We start from the raw sequence: 25,470 nt of genomic DNA on the forward strand, positions 1-25,470 counted from the left end.
GTTAAGTTTCTTAAACTTGGGTATTAATAGTTTGCATTAAATTTAGAAATGTTTTGCCTATTGTTTCTTAAATTTTTTTTTTTGAGACAGAGTTTCGCTCCTGTTGCCCAGGCTGGAGTGCGATGACACGATCTTGGGCCACCACAACCTCCACCTCCTGGGTTCAAGCAATTCTCCTGCCTCGGCCTCCCGAGTAGCTGGGATTACAGACATGCACCACCACCCCTGGCTAACTTTATGTTTTTAGTAGAGATGGGGTTTCTCCATGTTGGTCAGGCTGATCTCCAACTCCCGATCTTGTGATTTGCCCTCCTCAGCCTCCCAAAATGCTGGGTTACAGGTGTGAGCCACCACGCCTGGCCAATCTTCAAATATTTTTTATGATCCTCTGCCTCTTCCTCTCACCAAACTCCACTTACACAATTACACATATACTAGAATAACCGAATTTGTCCCATAGCTCACTTTTATTTTTTTTTTCAGTCTTTTTTCCTCTCTGTGTGTTTCAGGTTGGCTAGTTTGTACTGCTAAATATTCACATTTACTAATCTTTTCTTCTGCACTTTCTAATCTGTCATTAATTTTATCCAGTATATTTTTTATTTTGGACATTAATTTTTATTTCTGAAACTTTTAATTGAGTCTCTAAAACTATTTCCCATGTCTCTTTTTAACATGGGCATGCCTTTCTCTACCATGGTCAACTTTTACAATATAGGTATAGTTATTATCTTGAAGTCCTTGGCCACTTATTCTACCATTTGTCTCATTTCTGGGTCTGTTTATATTAATTTTTCTGTCAATTAATTTTCATCCATTTTCCCAATATAACTCTTTTTTTCTTGGGAATTTAAAAAAAAATTTTTTTTAGCTTTACCCAGGCTGGAGTGCAATAGCACGATCATGGCTCACTGCAGCCTCAATGTCCCAGGCTTAAGCAATTTTCCCACCTCAGCCTCTCAAGTAGCTGGGACTACAGGCACACATCACCAAGCCCAGCTAATTTTTAAATTTTTTGTAGAATGGGGTCTTGCTATGTTGTCAGGGCTGGTCTCAAACTCCTGGGCTCAAGTGATCCTCCTGCCACAGCCTCCCAAAGTGCTGGGACGGCAGGTGTGAGCCACCATGCTCAGCCTTCTTGAGTATTTTGAAAGAAATCTCAGACAACATGTGTCTTATAAATACTTCAGTGTGCATGTCTAAGTGATAATCAGAAAGGATTTTTTTTTCACATTGGACGGGTCATGTGGTGCTGATGTGGTAACAATGTGTGAGGGAGACTCACTCATTAACATGCAAACCAGGTTCATTAACAAGGTTCATCTCACTCATTAACATGAAAACAAAATCATCACACTTGCGAACCACAAAAAGAGAGTAAAGACTTAAAAAAAATCATCCCTTTGCCATTTATCACTCAAGAAAATTAATAACCATTCCTGAATGTAATCTAATATTCAGATCATATGTGAATTGCTCTACTTCATCTTAAAAATGCCTTTTTACACATGATTTGTTTGAATCAGGATACAAATGAGAATCACAAATTATATTTGGTTGCTGCATCTCCAAGTCTCTTTTATTCTATAAGTCCCTTTTCCACATGCTGTAGTATGTTAAAGAAAATGGGTCATTTGTCTCAGACTTCCGCAATCTGCATTGGCTGATGGTTTCCTTGCGGTATCATTTGACTTGTTCTGCAAACTCTTGTATCCCCTGGAAATTGATAGTTGGACCTAGAGGTCTAAGTGATAGTCTCAGGATCAATTTTACAAGCAAGAATCCTCCATATGAGTGCTTGCAATTTTCTGACATCGCATCATGTGGTACATTACGGCATATGGTCCCATTTCTACAAAGGCCGAAAGTGACCCGTATGTGCCAGATGTACCCCACTGATGCCTCCACTGGGAAGTCTCCTACCAACATTTAATCTCATGGTTTTGGCTTGCATCAGAGAAGAAAAATTTTATACTGAGATTATGAAGCTAGGCAGGGCCAGTATTTTGGGGTACAGATCTGCCTGAAATAGAACAGAGGGGGCTATAGGAATACTCTTGGCTCAGGCTTAGACAGCATCCCCATCTCCATGGCTTCTCTGTTCATGCCCCCACTTGCCTGCCTGTTGGACTATAGACTTATCAGAGAGGGCCACTTGCCTGCTACAGTATCCGTAATGTTATTCCAATGCAAGTCCTCACCAGAGGTTTTATGGGAAGCCACGTGAGAAACTAGAATTTTATTTATTTATTTAGAGATGGAGTCTCGCTCTGTCATCAAGCTGGAGTTCAGTGGCACCATCTTGGCTCACTGCAACCTCCACCTCCTAGATTCAAGCGATTCTCCTGCCTCAGCCTCCCAAGTAGCTGGGACCACAGGTGTGCACCACCACACCTGGCTAATTTTTATATTTTTAGTAGAGATGGGGTTTCACCATGTTGGCCAGGATGGTCTTGATCTCTTGACTTCATGATCCACCCACTTTGGCCTCCCAAAGTGCTGGGATTACAGGCATAAGCCACCATGCCCAGCCTAGAGAAACTAGAATTTTTATACCGGAAATTAAAGACAGTTGAGTGGTTGGCTGGGGGTGGGGGGCTGTAGATAAAATAGTCTTGAAAAAGACTCTTTAGCGTAAAATGTTATTCTATTCTTTTGAGGGTTAAATGTCCTTTCTTTGATGAAATCATGTTAATGGAGTTGGTAAATGGCCAAACACCAAGTTGGCAATTTTATTTAACTGATCTGTGTAATCAAAAAGTTTCAGATAAAGGTTAAGATAATCCTCAATCTAGGAAGTATATGAGAACCTCCCAGTGGCATGCACTTTCAATATTTTCCTAATAATCCTCAATCTAGGAAGTATATGAGAACCTCCCAGTGGCATGTACTTTCAATATTTTCCTAATAGGACGTGGCTTATGAAAGAGAAAAGATTGGGAAATGCTGCTCTAAAAGACAATGGAATTAGCACAATGAACATCAATCTATCAGATGATAAAGGTAACTATAACTGGCAATGTCTTTTTTTTTTTTTTTTAAATCTGTGAAGGTCCACTACCTTTCAATACCTAATATTAAAAATAAGTAGCCTGGCCACGCACGATGGCTCACTCCTGTAATCCTAGCACTTTGAAAGGTCAAGGAGGGTGGATCATTTGAGGTCAGGAGTTCAAGATCAGCTTGACCTACATAGTGAAACCCTGTCTCTACTAAAATACAAAAATTGGCCAGGCGCAGTGGCGGGCACCTGTAATCCCAGCTACTCAGGAGGCTGAGGCGGGAGAATCACTTGAACCCAGGAGGTGGGGTTTGCAGTGAGCCGAGATTTCGCTGCTGCACTCCAGCCTGAGCAACAGAGCAAGACTCCCTCTCTACATACATAAATAAATAGCTACTTGGTATTTATTTATGTATGTACCATAAATAAATATGTATGTACCATATATTTATGAAGTAGCACTTAACACCTACGAGGACGGCTATGATGAAAAAAGAGATGTAGTAACAAGTGTTGGTGAAGGTGGAGAAACTGAAACCTTCACACGCTGTGGGTGGGGACATAAAACGGTGCAGCCACGTGGAAAACAGTCGGGCACTTCCTCAAAGGGAGACGCGGAGGTGCCATGTGACCAAGAATTCCATTCTTAGTTCTATACTTCAGAGAACTTCAAGCCTATGTTCACACAAAACTTGCACACAAGTGTTCCTAGCAGCATCACCACAATAGCTAAAAAGCTTTAACAGCCCTAACCTCCAGCAGCTGAAGACTAGATCAATAAAATGTGGTCTATCCGTACAATGGAATATTATTCAGCAACAAAAAGAAATGCAGTGGTGATACACGTACAACGTGATAAACCTTGAAAACATGATGCTCAGTGAAAGAAACCAGTCACAAAGGACTACATATGGCATAATTCCATTTATAGGAAAAGTCCAGAATAATCAAATCCATAGAGACGCAAAGTAGAGGCCAGGTGCGGTGGCTCATGCCTGTAATCCCAGCAATTTGGGAGGCCGATGCCAGTGGATCACCTGAGGTCAGAAGTGCGAGACCAGCCTGACCAACGTGGAGAAACCCTGTCTCTACTAAAAATACACAATTAGCTCAGCGTGGTGGCACGTGCCTGTAATTCCAGCTACTTGGGAGGTTGAGGCAGGAGAATTGCTTGAACCTGGGAGGCGGAGGTTGCAGTGAGCCCAGATCCCGCCATTGCACTCCAGCCTGGGCAAGAAGAGTAAAACTCTGTTTCAAAAAGAAAAAGACACAAGTAGATTGTGTTGTCTAGAGCACGAGAGACAAGGGAGGAGGGATGGGGAATGAGGAATGACTGCCAGTGTGTACCCAGTTGCTTTGAGGTTGATAAAATGTTCTAAAATGATTTCATGATGGTTGTGCAACACTGTGCATATATTAAAAACCACTAAATTACACACTTTCAATGTGTGCATTGTATGGCATGTGAAATACATCTTAATAAAGCTATTATAAAATTTTTAAAATTAGCCTTTTGAATAAATATTGCCTTAAAGACATGAAATGTTTCACTCATCTGCCATGTAGAATTTCAAGGATTAGAGATTTACAAAGTTAGAATTGATTTCTTAGTTACCTGGTCTTTATCTCCTTAATGTCCTTTTCATCTTCTTTCTCCCATTTTTAAAATTTGAATTTAAATCGACAAGACTGCCCATTTTTTAACTAATAATGAAAGATAACTCTACCAATGTAACTGGTACGAATAAATCCACTAAAAAGATAAAGTTAGATTAGAATGAATCTAATTTGTTAATTCATTTGTTTAATGAATAAAGGTTTGGAATAAATGGTGTTAGATCAAACCATTTCCTGAATTAAGAAGAGGGAACATAAAATATCCTAAAGCTATAGAGAATAGTGAGTTACCGTTCTAATTTTATGACAGTTTTAAACGAGAGGCAGATGAGAATGAGAGCTGTGGACATAAAGAGACAGGCAGACAAAGGGAAAGCTAGTGTTGTTAAAATCAGTGGCTCCAGCATAAATCAGACTAGAAAACACTCCTTAAGATAGAATCCTTCAGGGTGGAAGGAACACGAAGCCATGAAAAGCAGCTCTCTGAAATTCCTAGTCAGAGATAATAAATGAAAAAAGCGGGCTGTCTACTGAAGAACAGGTGACTGATAGCATGTGACCACAGGTGTTTTAAATTACAGAAAGTGAGAGTTTGAAATGCAGAATATCAAACACTATGTCATGAATTCAAAATGCAGAAGGATTGCATTAGTAAAAGTAGTCCTGAGGTCATTGCTGAAGATTCCAGAAGGTTCAGAGGGAAAAATAAATAGGCAGAAATTTCTATGGAGGCTCTTCCTGATTCAGGCAGAGCTCGTAGACATGTGACTCTTGACTGTCTTCCTAGGAGGCCAGGACCATGACAAGATTCAAAGGCACTCTAGAGCAGGGGTCCCCAGCCCCAGGGTCACACGGAAGCTTCCTCTGTATTTACAGCTGCTCCCCATCACTCGTATTACAGCCTGAGTTCCACCTCCTCAGATCAGCGGTACATTAGATTCTCACGTGTCGTTAACTGTGCATGTGAGGGATCTAGGCTGCGTGCTCCTTATAAGAATCTAGTGCCTGATGGTCTGTCACTGTCTCCCTTCACCCCCAGATGGGGCCATCTAGTTGCAGGAAAGCAAGCTCAGGGCTCCCCCCGATTCTGCATTATGGTGAGTGTGTAATTATTTCATTATATATTACAATAGAAATAAGGTGCACAATAAATGTAATGCACTTGAATCATCCCGAAACCAACCCCCACCCACCAACCCCCAGCCCCATTCACAGAAAAACTGTCTTCCACAAAACCAGTGCCTGATGCCAAAAAATTTTGTTACCACTGCTCTAGAGAGAGGATAGAAGGCCCCTAAAAGTCAGCCAGAAACAACAACACAAACAGAGGAGGCTGGCTTTTAACCAATCCATTTTTTTTTTTTTTTTGGAGACAGAGTCTCGCTCTGTTGCCCAGCTGGAGTGCAATGGTGCCATCTCAGCTCACTGCAGCCTCCACCTCCTGGGTTCAAGCAATTTTTCTGTCTCAGGCCCCCAAGTAGCTGAGACTACAGGCGTGCACTACCACACCTGGCTAATTTTTGTATTTTTAGTATAGACGGTGTTTCACCATATTGGCTAGGCTGGTCTTGAACTCCTGAGCTCAAATGATCTGCCCCCCTCAGCCTCCCAAAGTGCTGGGATTACAGGCATGAGCCACCTCGCCTGGCCCTTTAAACCAATCTTGATGGCTCATCACATAGAGAGCTCATGCTCTATTGACCTGTAACTACGAGGCAAAATTTGCCCAGAAAATGGAGGTTCCTGAAAGATGGTTGGACCTCCATGTATTTCAAGAAGCAATTTCAACCTTTGTAACTTCCAGCAGAGACACATAAGAAACAAACAGGCCGAGGTGGGTGGGTCACAAGGTAGGAGATTGAGACCATCCTGGCCAACATGGTGAAACCCCATCTCTACTAAAATAAAACCGTAAAAAAAAAAAATCGATCAAAAAAATTAGCCAGGCGTGGTGGCATGCACCTGTAGTCCCAGCTGCTCAGGAGACTGAGGCAGGGGAATTGCTTGAACCCAGGAGGCGGTGATTGCAGTGAGCCGAGATGGCACCATTGCACTCCAGCCTGGCAACAGAGCAAGACTCCATCTCAAAAAAACAAAAACAAAAAAAAACAGAATGATAGAGAAAGACCTTCCTGAGGCAATATTCTCAATTTATGACCTTTTAAGATCCTGCTCAAAAGATGTTAAAGCCAGGTTGTGCTTTGATAAGTAAAGGCATATCGTTCCTTTGTGCTTGTCCTAAAGGATTAAATGAAGTTGAATATAACACTGCGAGATCCCTAAGGCTTTATTGGTGGACTCCACGAATTAATTTTTTCAAACAGCTTCCACTGTTTTGGCTGAAGATGTGTTGGAGAGCCTGTTCTGTGTCTCCTGCAAGCTGGTCAAAGAACATTTTGTACTGCCTCCGAAAGGGCTCCGTCAAGTCGCAGGAGGCTCCATTTCAATTTAACACGTGGCAGTTAATTCTCGCAAAAGACTGTGCCTGACAGCTTAAACAGTGTTGTGTAAGAAGACAGAGTGCAATTTGGTGGTGTATCACTTTACAGTTGTGTTAGCATATTTTAACATGAGCCATAAATCTTGCAGATTCACCAACTCTCAGCTTCATTTCTAAGCTTTCACTTCTGGGAGCGTGTCCCACAGCACAGTCTCACCTCCTTAGTGTTGTCACAGCTTTCTTTAGAACTTCACTTCAGAATTTGACAAGGTGTCCACGATGAACCGTCATCATGTTACAGAGCGGAACTTGTTACAGAGGAACATGCGAACCCGCCTATTTATAACTCTGCCCTTTTAATAGTCACGTTCAGTACTATGTGGCCTTAACCTAAAGTTATTGATCTAAATGACCTAGCTCTGAACTGAGACTTTTCCCATTTTTAGAGTTAAATTCTAATTTGTAGTAATCCATTAATACTTTAAAACCCCCAATATTTTCTTTTTCTTTTTGAAATAGTCTTGCTCTGTTGCCCAGGCTGGAGTGCAATGGCACGATCTTGGCTCACTGCAATCTCTGCCTCCTGGGTTCAAGTGATTGTCCTGTCTAAGCCTCCCGAGTAGCTGGAACTACAGGTGCCCGCCACTATACCAGGCTAATTTTTGTATTTTCAGTAGAAACTGGGTTTCACCATGTTGGCAAGGCTGGTCTTGAACTCCTGACCTCAGGTGATCCACCCACACCTGCATCTGAAAGTGCTGGGATTACAGGTATAAGCCACCGTGCCTGGCCAAAAACAACCCCAAATTTTTAATAGTTGCATTAAGATGTAAATCACATATCATACAATAATCACTTATCGAAAGTGTACAATTTGGCGGAGCGAGGTGGCTCACGCCTGTAAGCCCCACACATTGGGAGGCCAAGGTGGGAAGATCGCTTAAGGCCAGGAGTTTGAGACCAGCCTGGGGAACATAGCAAGACTCTGTCTATACAAAATAAATAAATACAATAAAATAAAAAATTAGTCAGGTGGGTGCCACATGCCTGTAGTCCCAGCTACTCAGGAGGCTGAGGCGGGAGGATTGCTTGAGCCCAGGAGGTTGAGGCTGCAGTGAGCTATGATCACACCACTGCACTCCAGCCTGGATGACAGAGCAAGACCCTGTCTCTGAAAAAAATTAAATGAAAATAAATAAATAAAAATAAAGTGTACAGTTCAATGTTTTTTCATACATTCACCAGATTGTGCAACCAGCAATAACTTTCTATCTGTATAGATTTACCTGTTCTGAACGTTTTATAGAAATGGATCACACAATATGTAGTTTCTTGTGGTTAGCTTATTTCACCTATTACAATGTTTTCAAGGTTCCTCTATGTTGTAGCCCATATCAGTACTTCGTTTCTTTTTATTGACAAATAGTATTCCATTGCATGCATATATCACAATTTGCTTATCTATCAGCTGACAGACAACACAAAATGTTCTATAAGAAAAAATAGTGGCTCATACATAATCTTGAAATATCTTGGCTGTTACATAGACTCTGCAATAACTTTTAAACCCTCGCTGAAGTATAATTTACTTGAAAGTCTGGGTATGAATTATGATACAGAACATGAGTTATAGATTGTGCAGTGTTTTATTCAGGCTTTTCTGGGTTAGTAGAGACTTTCCTCTGATATTTGCATACATCACACTTCCAACAGACTTCTGGTTTTACTAACATAGCATGCTCTTAGAAGCCTGTCAGTGATGCTTCAGCTGAGTCGATGCAATATTTATCCTGTGATATTTCAACAAGGGATGTCCTAAATAGCCAGGAACTTCCAGATCACCCAAAATGCAATCCACTCTCTCGATCCAAAGCTTTCCAATGACTGCCCAACTCCCACCATGGAGAGGAGGTATTTGCAGGGAGTCTCAGGCTGCGGAGAGATGAAGGATCTAAAACGGGTCCTTCTAGAAGCGAGGACTCACTGCCTATAAAGGACACCTGGGACTCATTTGCAAACATAACCTGGATCAATTTTTGCAGAGACGTGTAACTCACCTGCCAATAATCATTTTCGTGAATGATGCTATTTTATTGCCTGAAGATTAACACTTTTATAACACTGGCCGTAACAGCAATAGGAGCTGCTGAATCGCCGCTGTTACAATCCAGGTGAACAGTGTCAACGGTCCTACAAAAGAACGGCAGTGTCAAAGCAGTTACAGGCTGATTGGAGTAAGGGAAGGATTTAGAATCAAACGTTGTAGCATAAAATGTAGAGGCAAGTGGGGTGTGGGTGGAGGGCACCAGCGGCTGTCAGACACAGGCATTAGAATGCCCTAGAAACCCAAGTGCCGTGTGTTCATGCTTGCTCTGCTAAACCAACACCAGGATATCATGTCTACTTATTACACTGTGAATGCAGATGTTGTACTGATTGTCAGAATGGTGAACTGAAATAATGTATGAAAAAGTGCCTAAAACATAGCAGGTGTTCTGTAAGTTATCAACTGCACCTGACAAGAGCTAAATGATTCCAATTTTGCTTATGTGAAATACCAATATAGAAACCCCTATTTTGCAAAAAAATTCCCAGTCCCAATTATTGCAATAACTTTCAAGCAATTTTTGTACAACACAATCATTTAGAGAGACCCACAGATTTCACTGGAAGTTGTTATGTGAACAGTACATTCAACTTATTATTAGGGTTCTGGGGATACATGGCATACAATGCAGACACAATTCCTCTTCTCCATAAGTCGATAATCTCATGGAGGAGGTTACGGTTACCCCTACCACCTGTGAATTGTGTATAAATATTTTTTGCATGTCCCTTGTCTATATAACTGAATTTTTACAATGCATTTCAAAATTCATGTACCCATATGAGATATGGCGATTTATTGATGAAGATTTTCAACAGTGGCTAGAAAATAGAGATTAAAGTATTTTTCTGTTGTCCAATCAGTCAGGGCATGTAATTCTCAGTGTCCAAGCACCACTGCTTTTTGTTCAGGTCCAGGGATCATCTCTTTGTCTTCTTTATTGTCAAATGTCCCCTTCCTAACAGCTTCCATGCCCCCCTTCATGAGAAAACAGTAGCAGCGCTGTTACTTAAATGCTATGGCTCTTCAGAAACGGAGTGGACTGGAAGGTTGTAGACTGTCTGGTCTGCAGTTCTGTAAAACCACCTATCCGATTACAGCATTACTCATCGTCCACTGGGCTCCCAATGACTCCCTCCAAGACTGTTACTGGGCTTCATTAATGATGACCACAAATGCAAGTCTCACCCAGAATATGTAGGAGAATTTGAACAATGATTTGTTTTCCAATCAGGCTCACGTTTCTGTTTGGAATATTGCCACCTAAGCATGGAACCACACACCATCCAAACGCGTCCTCTTTAGACTCCACCCCCTGCATTGCTAGAGTGTGATCTCTTCGATGCTGTCTGTAACTTGACTTTCCAGACACCAGCAGCAGCAAGGAGGACAGGTGAGGGTCCTGTGGTAGAGAGAAGAGTGGTCCCATTCCTGCAAGGATATCCGTCTTTTAGCTGGCAAAACAGGCAGGTCGGCGATGGGACACAGGGAGGGTATGAACTGGAAGGGTCTGTTGGATTGGAAGGGCCCATCGGCGTCAGCATTGTGGAACAATAGTGTCAAAACTCCGTGAAGGAGACAGTCAGGGTACCGCTCAAGGACTTCCTGCCACATGCAGGAGTCCATGGAGGAGGTGGGGTGACTGCCCCGGGTGACAGCAGTTGAGGGTGCACAGGGTAAAAGACCCCTGCCACCACCCCCAGTGGCCCTCAGGTGCTACTGATGGGAGATGGCCCCACAGTTGGGAAATGTGAGTGAAAACCTGGGCTGGCTTCACGAGTGTGTGACTTTGGTTTCATATAAATGGAGTCGTTTTATATGTGGTCTTTTGTGAGTGGCTTCTTTTGCTTGGCACAATACTTAGTTTAATGCTCTATTGTCACCATCTTAGAATTTTTAACTTAGTTTACCTTAATGAATTAATTAATTTATTTATTTTGAGACGGAGTTTTGCTCTGTTACCCAGGCTGGAATGCGGTGGTGCCATCTCAGCTCACTGCAACCTCTGCCTCCCAGGTTCAAGCAATTCTCACGCCTCAGCCTCCCAAGTAGCTGAGACTACAGGCACCTGCCACCACGCCCGGCTAATTTTTGTACTTAGTAGGGATGGGGTTTCACCATGTTGGCCAGGTTGGTCTGGAACATTTGACCTCAAGTGATTTGCCCGCCTCGGCCTCCCGAAGTGCTGGGATTACAGGCATGAGCCACTGCACCCAGCCAAAGCGTTTAATTTTATCTTTTCATGTGTGTTTTGGAAGTGAAGTCTACGGGGGCAGTGGAACTTACATGTGCCCAGTGGAGATATGCCAAGTGTCCAGGCACTGAACAACGACCAGGCAGCCAGGGACACTGTGGAGTCCCCAGGTAACCAGGTCAGGACCTGGGCCTTAATCAGTGGTGACAACAGGGGCTGCTGCAGCGGGGGTGATGGTGGCAGTGGCTGCAGCCATGAGAAAATGAGGGGCTTCACATGGGGACATCGCCAGGACAAGGAGGTGGGGAGCTGCTTGCCTCTCTGTCTCCAGAGCCCATCCCTGCAGCGTCCGCACAAATGCTAACTCTCTGTCTCCGGAGCCCTGGGACAGGAACTGCAGGCGACTGGGCAGTCAACTTTGTCAGTAAATTATTACAAAAGAAAAGGATACACATGGGTATTGCAATGAAGCATACCAGGAAGCAATTAGAATTTTTGGAGTGTGGACTCTCCAGTTTTTTAAACTACTGAAACACTATAAAGCAAATATCCACAGGCTTAGAAATTAAGTCATTGCATTCAACTGTTTTCATGAAATGATATGAAGGAAGCTTCAATGCATATTACTAAGTGAAAGAAGGCAATCTGAAAAGATCTATACATACTGTAAACCTAAAACTGCTCTAAAAAAATAGCCTAATTGAAAGGAGTCAAAAATAAGCAAAAGACCTAAACAGACACATAACAGAAAAAATATATACAGATGGCAAAATAAGCCTATGAAAGAATGATCAACATCATATGTCACTGGAGAATTGCAAATTAAAACAACGAGATACCACTACATACCTGGAGGGTGTGGCAAAAATCTAAACACTGACAATGACAATACCAAATGCTGGCAGGGATGTGGAGCAACGGAGACTGTCATTCATTGCTGGTGGAAATACAAAATGGTACAGCCACGTTGGAAGACAGTTTGGCAGTTTCTTGCAAAATGAAACATATTTTTACCATATGATTCAGCAATCGTGCTCCTTGGTATTTACCTAAATGATTTCCACACAAAAATCTACACATAGAGGCCAGGTGTGGTGGCTCACGCCTGTAATCCCAGCACTTTGGGAGGCTGAGGTGGGTGGATCACCTGAGGTCAGGAGTTCGAGACCAGCTTGGCCAACATAGCGAAACCCTGTCTCTACTAAAAATACAAAAATTAGCCAGGTATGGTGATGGGAGCCTGTAATCCCAGCTACTTAGGAGGCTGAGGCATGAGAATCGCTTGAACCTGGGAGGCAGAAATTTGTGCATAAGTTTAGGCAAGATCCAAGATGCCAGGCTGAAGATGAATGCATCTGAGAACGGGTTAGTTTCTGTTCAGCTTCCTTTGGATGTTGGAGTCTTAGGAAAATGAGGCTGTAATCACTACCACTACTGCCTTCATTTATAGTGTGTGTTTAATATGGGCTAGGCATTGTGCTAAGCTTTTACGGGTATTGTCTCATTTCATTCTTATAACAATCATAAAATGCAGTAATTTTCCTTATCTCCCTTGTATAAATAAAAAAGTGGAGACACAGAGAGATTAAACAGGCTGTCAGAGGAGGAATGCCCAGCCATTAAATTGTAGAAAAGGAATTCCAACATAGGCATTCTGACTCCAAAATATTTACTCGTAACAAGTACAAAAAGCAGTGAGTTCATAAAAAGCTATATCTTAGAATTTTTATACAGAACTGCCAGCAAAGGCAAGACAGCTTTAGAACCTCATCAGAGTAAGACACTAGAGGCAGAGAGGGAGGAGGTGGTGTAGTCGGGGGAAGATTTATTCCAGGAGTGCTAGTGATGGAGGAAAAAGAATGCCTTGATAAACACCCCTGTGAAAATACACTTCACAGCCTTCCTGAACCCAGAAATGTCCAGCAATACAATGATACACACAGCAGATCAGGGGCCACTGTTCTGATTCTGACACTGTGACTCCACTGCGCCCTTCAAGTTAGCATGATCCAGGGAAACACCTGTGGTTGCATTGAGCTGAGATTGAGCCATTGCACTCCCGCCTGGGCAAGAAGAGCGAAACTCTGTCTCAAAAAAAAAAATTCTTAAATGAGTCTTTTTCCTTCAGTACTTTGAATATAACATTCTACTGCCTCTATTACCCATGGTTTTTGATAATAAATCAGCTTTTAATTTTATTGGGAAATTCTTGAATGTCATGAGTCGCTTCTTTCTTATTTTTAAGATTGTCTATCTTCACTTTTGATGTTTATCATGTGTCTAAGTGTGCATTCCTTTGAGTTTATTCTACTCAGGGTTCATTAAGCTTCCTGGATACATAGATACATTTTTTGTTCTTGTTGCCCAGGCTGGAGTGCAATGTCACGGTCTCAGCTCACCGCAACCTCCACCTCCATGCCCAGCTAATTTTGTATTTTTAGTAGAGATGGGGTTTCTTCATGTTGGGTCAGGCTGGTCTCAAACTACCGACCTCGGATGATCCACCCGCCTTGGCCTCCCAAAGTGCTGGGATTACAGGCATGAGCCACTGAGCCTGGCCAAGATGAATGTTTTTCACCAGATTCGGGAAGTTTTCAGCCATACGTCTTCAAATAATTCTTCTTCGCTTTTCTCTCTCTTTTTACCTTCTGAGATTCCTATTATGTATATGTCAGTATGCTTGATGATATTCTACATATCACTGAGGCTCTTTTCATTTTTCTTCGTTTGTTTTTAATTTAAGACCTTCATTAACAGGTGCTTGCAGTTTGTTGACTTTTTTTTGAAAAAAATCAAGTTGTAAACTTTTATTACAAATTATAAATGAAGTTCTGAAAAATCTCAACTTGACCAGATACGAAACAATTTAAAGACCTTTAAAGTTGTATTGAGAAAAACCAGGTGTTTTTAAAAAACACGTTTGTTATTACCAAAAAGAGACATCTTTAGGTAAAAATAATAAAAACCCCATGCTGCATAGATCCTGCAGAGAGTTCTATTTATCTGGTCAACAGGCAAAAAGCAAGCACTTAAGGTCTTTAGCTCCAATCTTCTGTTCATTTCTTATTGCTGGAATTTGTTATTTCTTCTTGTTGGATGACTAAACCGGATGATGGTAGAGATGGTAAGCCGACATTTACTCAGCCCTGCCCTGCTCAGCCTCGCAAGCGGACGAACTCTCAGCTGGTGGATCGGCTGCTTTTGTGTCTTTGCCATCTTGTAGTTTAGGGTTTTCTGGGCGTCTGTGTGTTTCTTAGACTGGATAATCTCAACTAACCAACCTTCAGTTTGGTGATTCTTCCTTCTGTCTCAAATTTGCTGTTGAGACAATCTAATGACTTTTTCATTTTAGTTATTGTAAATTTTAATTCCAGAATTTCTATTTGCTTCTTTTAAAAAAGTAATTTATATCTATTGATATTCTCTGTTTAGTGAGACATCACTCTCATACTTTCCTTTAGTTCTTTAGACATGGTTTCCTTTAGTTGTTGAGGACGTATTTTAAATAGCTGACTTAAAGTATTTTTAGTAAGTTAAACATCTGGGCTTACTGTGGACAATTTCATTGATTGCTTCCTTCTTGCACATGAGTCATACTTTCTTGTTTCTTGGCCTGTGCTGTAGTTTGAATGTGTCCCCCCAAATTGATGTGTTGGAAACTTAATCTCCAATGCAACAGTGTTGGGAGGTGGGAACTTTAAGAAGTGATCAGGTCATGAGGACTCTGCCCTCACAAATGAGTTAACATCATTGTAATGGGAGTGTTCAGTTATTATGAAGGTCAGTGTGTTATCAAAGTGAGTTTGGTCCCCCTTGGCTCTCTCATTCTCACTCTCTCTTGCCCTTCTGCCTTCTGCCACGGGATAACACAGTATAAAGTCCCTTACCAGATGCTAGCACCATGCTCTTGGACTTCCCAGCCTCTAAAGCCATTAGCCAAATAAATTTCTGTTCATTACTAGTCACCTAGTCTCAAATATTCTGTTACAGCAGCAAACAATGACAGCATGGACTAAGACTGCATGTCTTACAATGTTTGTTGAAAACTACATTTCAAGCTTTGTGCAATGGCAGTATTGTAGCCAATGAGGTTTATCCAAGGCACGATTATTGCTAATTGAAAACTTTTCCCAACACTCTGCCATGACATCTTGAATTATAGTCGGCATTGGCAATTTTTGACCGTCTCTACAGAGACTGAATTAAAAAACAAAAAAAGATTACACTTCAAATAGCACAATATGGCAACTCTGGAAATTGGATTCTCTCCCTCCCTAGAGTTTGTTATTATTGCTTTTGTGTATATTTTTGCTGTTTGCTTGTTTGTTTAGAGACTTCTCTGAACGAATTCTTTGTATTTGTTGTATGTAGCCACTGAAATTCCTGCTTAGTGAGCTTACTAGTCAGCTAATGATTACAGAGTGATTTCCTTAGACACTTGAAACCAATAAGCCTGTTGGTCATTGCCAGTGGGCCATCTGTGTATGCTGGGCACACCTTTAGGACTCAGTCAGGCAGCTGACAACTCTCCTAGGCTTCACTTCCTCATTGTGCCGAGGTTTGAGGCAGCAGAGGTCAGAGCTCAGGGCTTTCTCAGGTCTTTCTTGAGCCTGCAGACCATGCTGGGCATGCGCACAGCCCAACGTGGCCTTGTAGGTTCCCAGGAATATGCAGGAGCTTTTCAAAGCCCCATCAACATTTCACTCTCCAGCCTTTTCCTTTTAAATGTTTTGACTAGCCTATTATTTGCCCCAACGGTTATCCACTGCTTTGGGAGGCTGCAAAGTTAAACAATGGTTTTAAGTGTTTTTGACGAATGTCCGCAGGGTATCAGGTGAGCTCAGAGTCAGGTCAAATAAAGACAGTCTTGTTAGCAGGGTCTCTCAGGGAACCACCCAGCAGGTGAAACAATGACAATTCTCAAAGAATAAGCCCTTGAAGAAAGCTAACCCATTTTGTCCCCTCTGGTGGCTGCCAAGCTGCTGGTTTTCACTGTGATTGGGAGGCTGTTTTCAAGGCCAATACAACGCCAGAGAAAGGGGAATGGGAATAGGGCAAGTGAAAATGCCGTAAAGCTAATTGTTCTTACCAAGATTCAACCATTTTCTTGAGTAAATGCTCCCTGGATTGCTACAACACTTTAATTTTCAGATTTCTGAGAAAAGTTGCTTCTATTCATTTTTGCCATTTTCTCATTGCTTTCTATGGAAGCAAGAATTTTCAGAGGTCCTCACTCTGCTCTTTTTGCTGACATCAACTCCCAGTAAGGTGGTTGGGTGTGGTAGCTCATGCCTGTAATCCCAGCACTTTGAGAGACCAAGGCCTGGTGGATCACAAGGTCAGGAGTTCAAGATCAGCCTGGCTAACATGGTGAAAGCCTGTCTCTACTAAAACACGAAGAATTATCCGGGCGTGGTAGCTCATGCCTGTAGTCCCAGCTACTTTGGAGGCCAAGGCAGGAGCATTGCTTGAACCTGGGAGGCAGAGATTGCAGTGAGCCCAGATCATGCCACTGCACTCCAGCCTGGGCAATTGAGCGAGACTGTCTCAAAAAACAAAAACTTCCAGTGAGGAAATACTGGTCTAGTGAAGAATATCATCATATTCATCCCTGTGCTTCATGTTCCTTTCAATTGTCTTAACGCTTTGTATTAAGATAGCTCTGTTTCTCTGGAGGTCTTGCTGAGACCTCTAGCTGTGTGCCACTGGCATTGAAACCCAGCACATTTACCATTCATATTTGTGAGCACGCTCTTCAGATATCCTTCTCAATGATTATTGTAGTTGTTGTAAGTCATCTTGGAACAGTCTGCCCTTAAGGAACCAAAGCCAATAAATAGAAAAAATGATCTCTCAATAGCTTTAATTAATTTCATGTCATTAGTTTTGCACTTTTATGCTCCTGCCACATAATTATTTGTAAATTGTATTCATAACTGTTTCTTAATTTGTAGTAATTTTATCAATCAGAGGATAATTGTTAATTATTTTCCCTATAATTATCATGGAAGAAAACAGGGCTCTTTAAAACTATGAAATTAAATTGGAAAGGAATTTCAAACAGCCACACTCCCCTTTGCCCTGACATCCCAGATGGTGTCTGTGGTTTGTGTTCATAGTTATGCAAAATGACAGATGTCAGGGAGCAAATATTTTCAGCATATTAATGAGAGCGAGTGCACTGCCTCCTTCTGCATCGCGGCCGTGCACTGACACAGAATGCTGGTAACGCTCTCAGACAGAGCAGGAAAAAGGCTCAGGTACGCTCCTGGATTGTGTAGTGTCTGGAGCAGTCAATGGAAAATCAAAACGCTGAAGATCTAGCGCCTACTTCCACCAGAGACTCACTGTGTGACTTTGGCCGTGCTCCTTTTAGGAGACAGGGATGTGAACTAGTAAGTAGAGAAGTAAGACTAGTGAGCAGAGAGCAACATCTCACTGATTCAGCAACATCGCCAGGGATGAGATAGGGCACATACCACCATTCTCCAAATATCTGAAGCTTATGTTAAGCTCTGACATGTTAATTTGTATCAATTTTGAAGGAAGTTTCTCTAAGACATATCATACAGTCCTATTGTTTCTTAAAATGAATGACACGGAATGTAATTTCAACCTCCTGTTTAACCAACACAAAAAATACATAGTAGGCCAGGCACAGTGGCTCATGCCTGTAATCCCAGCACTTTGGGAGGCCTAGGGAGGCAGATTACCTGAGGTCAGCCTGAAACCCCATCTCTACTAAAAATACAAAAGCATTAGCTGGGAATGGTGGCAGGTGCCTGTAATCCCAGCTACTTGGTAGGCTGAGGCAGTAGAATTGCTTGAACCTGGGAGGCGAAAGTTGCAGTGAGCTGAGATGGTGCCGTTGCACTCCAGCCTGGGTGACAGAGCAAGACTCTGTCTCACACACACACACACACACACACACACACACACACACACACACACATAAAATAAGACAGATGGGACAAATAGATAAATTTACTTCCAAATATATCAGTAATTACATGTAAATGGACTATCCATGTACTGTCTTCCCAACTTGACCACTGCCAGAATGGCCTGCATCTGCTGGAGGTGACATGACTCTTCAGAGGCCTCTGGGCTCAACTTCTCTCCCAGAGGGCTGAGATTTAGTCTGTGGATTTGCAGGCCGAGTACGCAGATCCTGCTGGCCTCCTCTGGAATGTGTTCTTGGATGACTAGGCTTTCTCAACACAGGACGCAGTGTTTCAGGTCTATCGCCAAATCTTCAGTACGATGACTCTGCTGTCTTCTAGGTGCGGGGTGCCCTCCTACTCTCTGTTCAAGCCGTGCTTCAGGTGGAGTGGAAAGGTGGTGTGTCTGGTTTTCAGATCCTCATGCCTGGGAGCGTTGATGATGACGGCAGCAACTTCAGTTCATTAATTTTAGCTCCCTCTGCTGTTTCAGCAACATAGATCATTAAAACAAAAACTGCAAAAGAAAACCAAACCAATAACAACAAAAACACCCCTAAGAACTCTTAAAGAGAGGAAAAGGAAAGAAACTGATTTGGGGCTGGAAAGTTTTTAAAAAGAAGCAATCTTTATATGAAAAACTAAACAAGAGCATATGAAATACACTTTTCTAAAATAGCTATTTTTTCTTTCACCATGTCTTTTTATCATTATTAAAAATTATGTTTGTATTAACAAATATTACCAATCTGATCATTACAATTTATGGCTTGGGGTTATTGATATATTCTTCAACAAATATTTATGATCCCATTATGTGCATGGTGTATGGGGCCAGGTGCTGTGGATATGCAGGTGAGAGAGTTGTTTAAATAATGCTCTTCAGCCGGGCACAGTGGCTCAGGCCTGTAATCCCAGCAGTTTGGGAAGTCGAGGCGGGCAGATCACTTGAAGTCAGGAGTTCGAGACCAGCCTGGCCAACATGGCAAAACCCCATCTTTACTAAAAATACAAAAATTATCTGGGTGTTGTGGCACGTGCCTGTAATCCCAGCTACTCAGGAGGCCGAGACACAAGAATCACTTGAACCAGAGAAGCAAAGGCTGCAGTGAGCTGAGATTGCACCACTGCACTCCAGGCTGGGCAACAGAGTGAGACCCTCTCTAAAAAAAAAGACAAAAATTAGCCAGGCATGGCGGCACATGCCTGCAATCGCAGCTACATGGCAGGCTGAGGCAGGAGAATCACTTGAACCTGGAGGTGGAGATTGCAGTAAGCTGAGATCACTCCACTGCACTCCAACCTGGGCGACAGAGAGACACCCTGTCTCAAAAAATTTAAAAAAAAAAGCTCTTTAATTGTGTAAATCTGTATGGGTTTATTCCTGTTTTCATTGTCATAATCATTCCTTGGATAATAGATAAAATCATTAATGACGATTAATGCAATTTACTATAGATTTATTTAACAAAATAAAACCCTTTAAAGTTTTCTCTCTGATCTTAAAATCATTACAGGCAGTAGTGTGTACCTTGAAAACAAACTTGGGCAAGTGACCTAAAGTTTCTGTGCCTCAGTTTTCTTAGTATAAATGGGGTGTTGGCAACAACAACACTACTTCATATAGGATTGTTGGAAATAATAAATGAGCTAAATCACTTTAAGTGCTTGGACTAATACCTGACACCTAAAAAACACAAAATAAATGTTAGTTATTATCTTCATTCATTTGTGAGTTCACTGAGCATCTACTGGGTCTTTCCTATTCATACAAGCAAACATATGATGACTTTGTTAATGGTTTCCATCATTTCCAGCAAACTTTCTAAAAGACACGTCTTCCATAATTGCCATCTCTGCTTCCCTACGGCTGGTTCTCACTTACATCCTCTACACTCTGGATCCTGACTTTGGTCCCCTTCAGGACCTGTATTCCTGAAAGTCCCTAAAGATCCCCAAAGTCCAATAAGACAGTCATGCGGACCTTCTTTGTCTTGAAGGCTAGCAAGCATCTGATGTCTGGCATGTATTGTTCTTGTGGTTTCTCTGACATGGTGGCAGCAGAGTTCTTTTTTTGGTTTGTTTCGTTTTGTTTTTTTTGAGATGGAGTTTTGCTCTTGCTGCCCAGGCTGGAGTGCAATGGCGCAAGCTCAGCTCACTGCAACCTCTGCCTCCTGGGTTCAAGCGATGTTCCTGCCTCAGCCTCCCAAGTAACTGGGATTACAGGCGCCTGCCACCACACCCAGCATATATTTTGTATTTCTAGTAGAGGCAGGGTTTCACCACGTTGGCCAGGCTGGTCTTGAACTCCTGACCTCAGGTGATCCACCTGCTTCGGCCTTTCAAAGTGCTGGGAGAACAAGCATGAGCCCCCATCCCCGGACCTCTTCCTTTCTATCCTTGAGGAATAGCATCCATTTTCACAGTTAACCATCACCGCTGGAGAGGGGAATACAGCATGGCTGCTCTCGTGTGTTTTCCAACACCAACTACTTCTCTGATTCTCAGGATACCAACTGGGTGTCCTACAATTCAATTCCATTCTGACATTAACTTTAGTAGTTAGCGTCAGATTCCACAGCCCAGCACCTCCGTGTGCTCAACAACCTGGAAGTTCATCAACTTTGGTTTAAGAGTCTTCAGAGAGCTCATTTTCCGCTGAGTGGGGTTGAAAGTTATGACCTCCTAATCATTTGGTCTTTCTGGTTACCAATCTCATCCAAAGGCTATTGAGGGGCCCCACCCTATGTCACCTTATTTGCATAACTTAAAGGTTGCTAGAAAGGGACTCTTAGAACAGACAAAAGCCATTCCTATATTCAGGGAATTCCAAGGGTTTTAAGAGCTTTGTTGCCATATATAAATATATACACACATATTTTTTTCTTCGAGATGGAGTCTTGCTCTTTCTCTGTTACCCAGGCTGGAGTGCAGTGGTGTGATCTAAGCTCACTGCAGCCTCCACCTTCTGGGTCCAAGCAATTATCCAGCCTCCGCCTCCCAAGTAGCTGGGATTACAGGTGCACACACCAGTCCTGGCTAATTTCTGTATTTTTAGTAGGGACAGGGTTTCACCAGGTCGGTCAAGCTGGTGTCGAACTCCTGACCTCATGATCCACCCACCCTGGCCTCCCAAAGTGTTGGAATTACAGGCGTGAGCCACTGCGTCTGGCTAAATATATTTCTTGTTATACCACAGTGCAGAGCCAAAGGACCTGGGTATGAACTCAAGCACCATGACTTAGGAGCTCTGTGACTTGGGTGCCTTAAGCAATCTCCATGAATCACAGTTTCCTCGTCTGTTAAATGGTGATAATAATAAAACCTACCTAATAGTTTGTTGTGAGGATTAAGCAAGTTAACAAAGCACTTAAAATAATACCTGCCGCATAGTAAGCGGTTAGAAGGTGTTTGGTCACTATCCACCCACCGGCTCACCCCATTGTAAGATAACATTCTAACTCCTCTCTTCCCTGCAGGTTAAGTTCCCAAGGGCTTTCAAGGCTCTCTACTTTGCGAAATCTTAAATTCCATATTATTCACAGCAAGCAGTTTAATAAGTGTTAAATAGAGATGAGATTGGCTAGAAGTGTCCTTCATTCTAAATGGAGACCTTGGGAAGCAGGGTGTGCGTGTGTGTGTGTGTGTGTGTGTGTGTGTGTGTGTGTGTTTATGAGAGTGCATGAGTAAGGTTTACAGAACTCCACCTTCTGGAATACAAATATTTAGAAAGAACATAGCTAGGCTTCCAGTATACCTATTGAAATGGGTGAGTTCCGTCATTCCTCCCACAGTGCGTGTGGCTCGATTCTTACATGCCCCGATGCACAAGCCCCTAAGGCAGCATGCAGACAAGCAGGTGCAGAGGTCAAGGGGAGCATTTTTGGGCTTCAACCCCACGGCAGCATCTAGGGTGAGTGTTTACGACTCCTGAAGCCCAAATGGGCATGCATTACAGTGCGCTCTTTCAGCTTTGCTGTCTGCAGACGGCGTGCATTAATCAGCTTGATAGACCCTCTGCCTTTTCAAAAGGGCAGAGGGCTTCCTGTATCCTGAGTTATTGCCCAGTGTGCTGGAAAAATCATATCACACATGAGCTCAAAGGATGAGTGCAAGATTTTATTGAGTGCAAGGTGCTCTCAGCCAGATGAATGGGGAGCCAAAAGTGGGATGGAGTGGGAAGGTGATCTTCTCCTGGAGTTGGGCCACCCAGCGGCCAGACTCTCTTCTGACTGCCCCAGCCAAATTCCTCTCGGTGTCCACATCATTCCACCATCAATGGTCTGCCAGTGCCTGCTGGTATGTTCCTCTACTCCTCTCCATGTCCAGCCACTTGTGTCTGTGCCTGCGAAGGTCTTGGGCTTATATGGGCACAGGCTGGGGGGCGTGTCAGGCCAGAGTGGTCTTGGAAAATGCAACATTTGGGTGCAAAAACAGGAGAGCCTGTTCTCAGTTATGTCTGTGGGCACAGGCCCAAGGGTGAAGCCCTCGCCAGGGACCCTGCTCTTGTCTACCCAGCACTTCCCTGCCCCCTCCCATATCACTATCGGTATAGTAATATATACAGATAAGTACCCAAACGCTTTTGATTAGAGTGAGGAATGAAAATCTTTCCAAATCAGAAATTAATAAGCAATTTTTGGCAGAGATATTGAAATAAATTATGTTCCTAGTTCCTGGTGGAATGTCAGTATTTCCATGATAAATTGTTGACTCAAATCCAGATGCTCCAAGACAGAGTTCACTGTGTTCCATTAAAGCCTTTGAAGTCAAGGGTGCATGTGCCCTGATTCCTTTCAGGTAATTAAACAGTTTTCCTTGAAACAGGGAAGAATTGGCTGATGCATTAAACTCTTCGTGACATGATGCTGACTAATAAATTCAAAGACAAAAACTAATCTTTCTTACGCACCCACTTGTTTCATTTGCAGCCATTTTTATGTCCCTCTGTTTAATTTATGAGGACTTTATGAGGACTCCTAGAATCTTCTGAAGGATCTGCTAGGAATTTGTTCTGTGTGAGCAAAGTCCTATGCTTCCTGTAAGATCCAGCTCAAGTCACAGCTCCCATTGATTTTACTTAACCAGAAATCTTACATAACTCCTCTTATGGACTCTATGTTGTGTTCCCCAAAATTTATATATTAAAATCTTAACCCCCATTGGAAGTAGAGCCTCTGGGAGGTGATTAAGTCATGAGGGAGAGTCCTTATGAATGGGATTAGTGCCCTTATAGAAAAGACCCCAGAGAGCTCCCTCACCCTCTTTCTGCCAAGTGAAGATACAATAAGAAGTCGGTAGCCTGCACCCAGAACAGAGCCCACACAGGAACCCAGCATGGGTTGGATACCTTGATCTCAGACTTCCGGTCTCCAGAATGGTCAGAAATACTTTCTTGTTGCTTGCAAGCCACCCAGTCCATGGTCCTTTGGTACAGCAGCTTGAGCTGACTAAGGCATTCCCTAGCCCAGGATTTCTACTGGTTCATCATCATAATCACCTATGAGTTTTTGGAAAAAAAAAAAAAAATCCCAGACCAGATTTCTAAAGTGTCTGATTTCTATAGACTACCTATAAATCTGGAATAGGCCCAGTAAGAACTGCAAAAGTTCCCTTGGGGATTGTGATGATTAGGCTGATTTAGAAGCCACTGGTCTCCGTCTTCTAGTACTTGATGGGCGTGTAGTAGTTAAGTTTGCACATACCGAGCCCCCGAAGATCTGCTTTTCTGAGAACTATTTCTCTATCCACAAGTGGCGGGTCCTGACAAGTTCAGTTTTGGAAGACGCCTTGCTTTTGGGCCACGGTGATTTGATCAAGAGAAGGCCTCTGATGTAGGCTGGGCCGGACTTTTCTGTTGTTTTATTTGAATTGAGAGACTGACTGAGCCTGAAAGAGCTGGGAACTGGGTCAGTTCGAAGAGCAGCAGATCCAAGGTCCACATGCCCCTGCTGGGCCCCTGGGGCTTTTCTGCTTCCTGCCTTTTCTGAGGCCCCTTTTCACCCAACTCTTCCTGGAGTTGTGTGAAACACTCTATATTAGTGCCCTAGGACTGCCATAAAAACTACCGCCACCTGAGTGCCTTCAAACAACAGAAATGGATCCTCTCACAGTTCAGGAGGACAGAAATCCAAAATCAAGGTGTTGGCTGGGTGCGGTATAGCTCATGCCTGTCATCCTAGTACTTGGGGGGGCCGAGGCAGGCAGATCACCTGAGGTGGGGAGTTCGAGACCAACTTGGCCAACATGGCGAAACTCCATCTCTATTAAAAATACAAAAATTAGCCGGGTGTGGTGGCAGGAGCCTATAATCCCAGGTACTCAAGAGGCTGAGGCAGGAGAATCTATTGAACCCAGGGGACGGAGGTTGCAGTGAGCCAAGGTTGCACCACTTCACACCAGCCTGGGTGAAAGAGTGAAACTCCGTCTCAAAACAAAACAAAACAAAGAAAAAAACGAAGTGTGGCAGGATTGGTTCCTTCTGGGGGCTTTAAGGAGAAACTGCCCCAAGTGTGTCCCCAGCTTCCTCCTGGTGTTGCCAGCAATGCTTGGCATTCCTTGGTTGTAGACACATCACTCCAATCTCTGTGGCCCTTCCTTTTCTTATTAGGGCACCAGTCATTGTATAAAGAGCCCATCCTAAATCCAGGAAGCGTTCATCTCAAGATCCTTAACTAATCACATCTGCAAGAACCCTATTTCCAAATAAGGTCAGACCGAGGTTCCAGGTGGACTAAGTTTTAGAGGGACACTGTTCTATCCCCTACATGCTCATTTGCTTGGGTGAGCTGCCAAAGACAACACGCTGAAATTCCCAAAGAGACAGGGGACCTCTTTTCCCCTACATGTATGTCAGTCGCACATGGAACTCAGGAGTCAGCTTGGGTGACGTGGCCATGCCTGGACTGTGTCAATAGAGGCGGGCACTCTGATTGGCCAGCCTGAGTCACATGTTCATGTGCATTGGGGAAAGAGAGTCACATGACAGGCAGCTTCACCAGAGTCAGTGGGATGGAGAAGGGAGCTTTCCCAAAGGGAAGGAATGCTGGGTAGATACAATTGCAACCCCTCAATACCACCAGGACTCATCTGGTTTCAGATTTGCAGAAAAAATAAAAATTGCAATCAACATTTCTACAGTTCATAAAATTTATAGCAAATTGGCTTCCA

At 43.0% G+C, this 25,470-nt stretch overlaps 1 non-coding gene and 1 pseudogene across 1 annotated transcript; one reads left to right on the forward strand and one right to left on the reverse strand.

Moving 5' to 3' along the window:
- Positions 1–1,231: 1,231 nt before the first annotated feature.
- LOC116565334 lies at positions 1,232–1,376 on the reverse strand (annotated as a pseudogene).
- A 14,039-nt stretch (positions 1,377–15,415) lies between these two features.
- LOC116565306 lies at positions 15,416–15,556 on the forward strand. The gene has a single exon (XR_004275373.1). It is a non-coding gene; the product is annotated as a U4 spliceosomal RNA (small nuclear RNA).
- Positions 15,557–25,470: the final 9,914 nt, after the last annotated feature.

This window comes from Sapajus apella, unplaced genomic scaffold, assembly GCF_009761245.1.
Source record: "Sapajus apella isolate SASKATOON/1434 unplaced genomic scaffold, GSC_monkey_1.0 scaffold39, whole genome shotgun sequence".
NCBI lineage: Eukaryota > Metazoa > Chordata > Mammalia > Primates > Cebidae > Sapajus > Sapajus apella.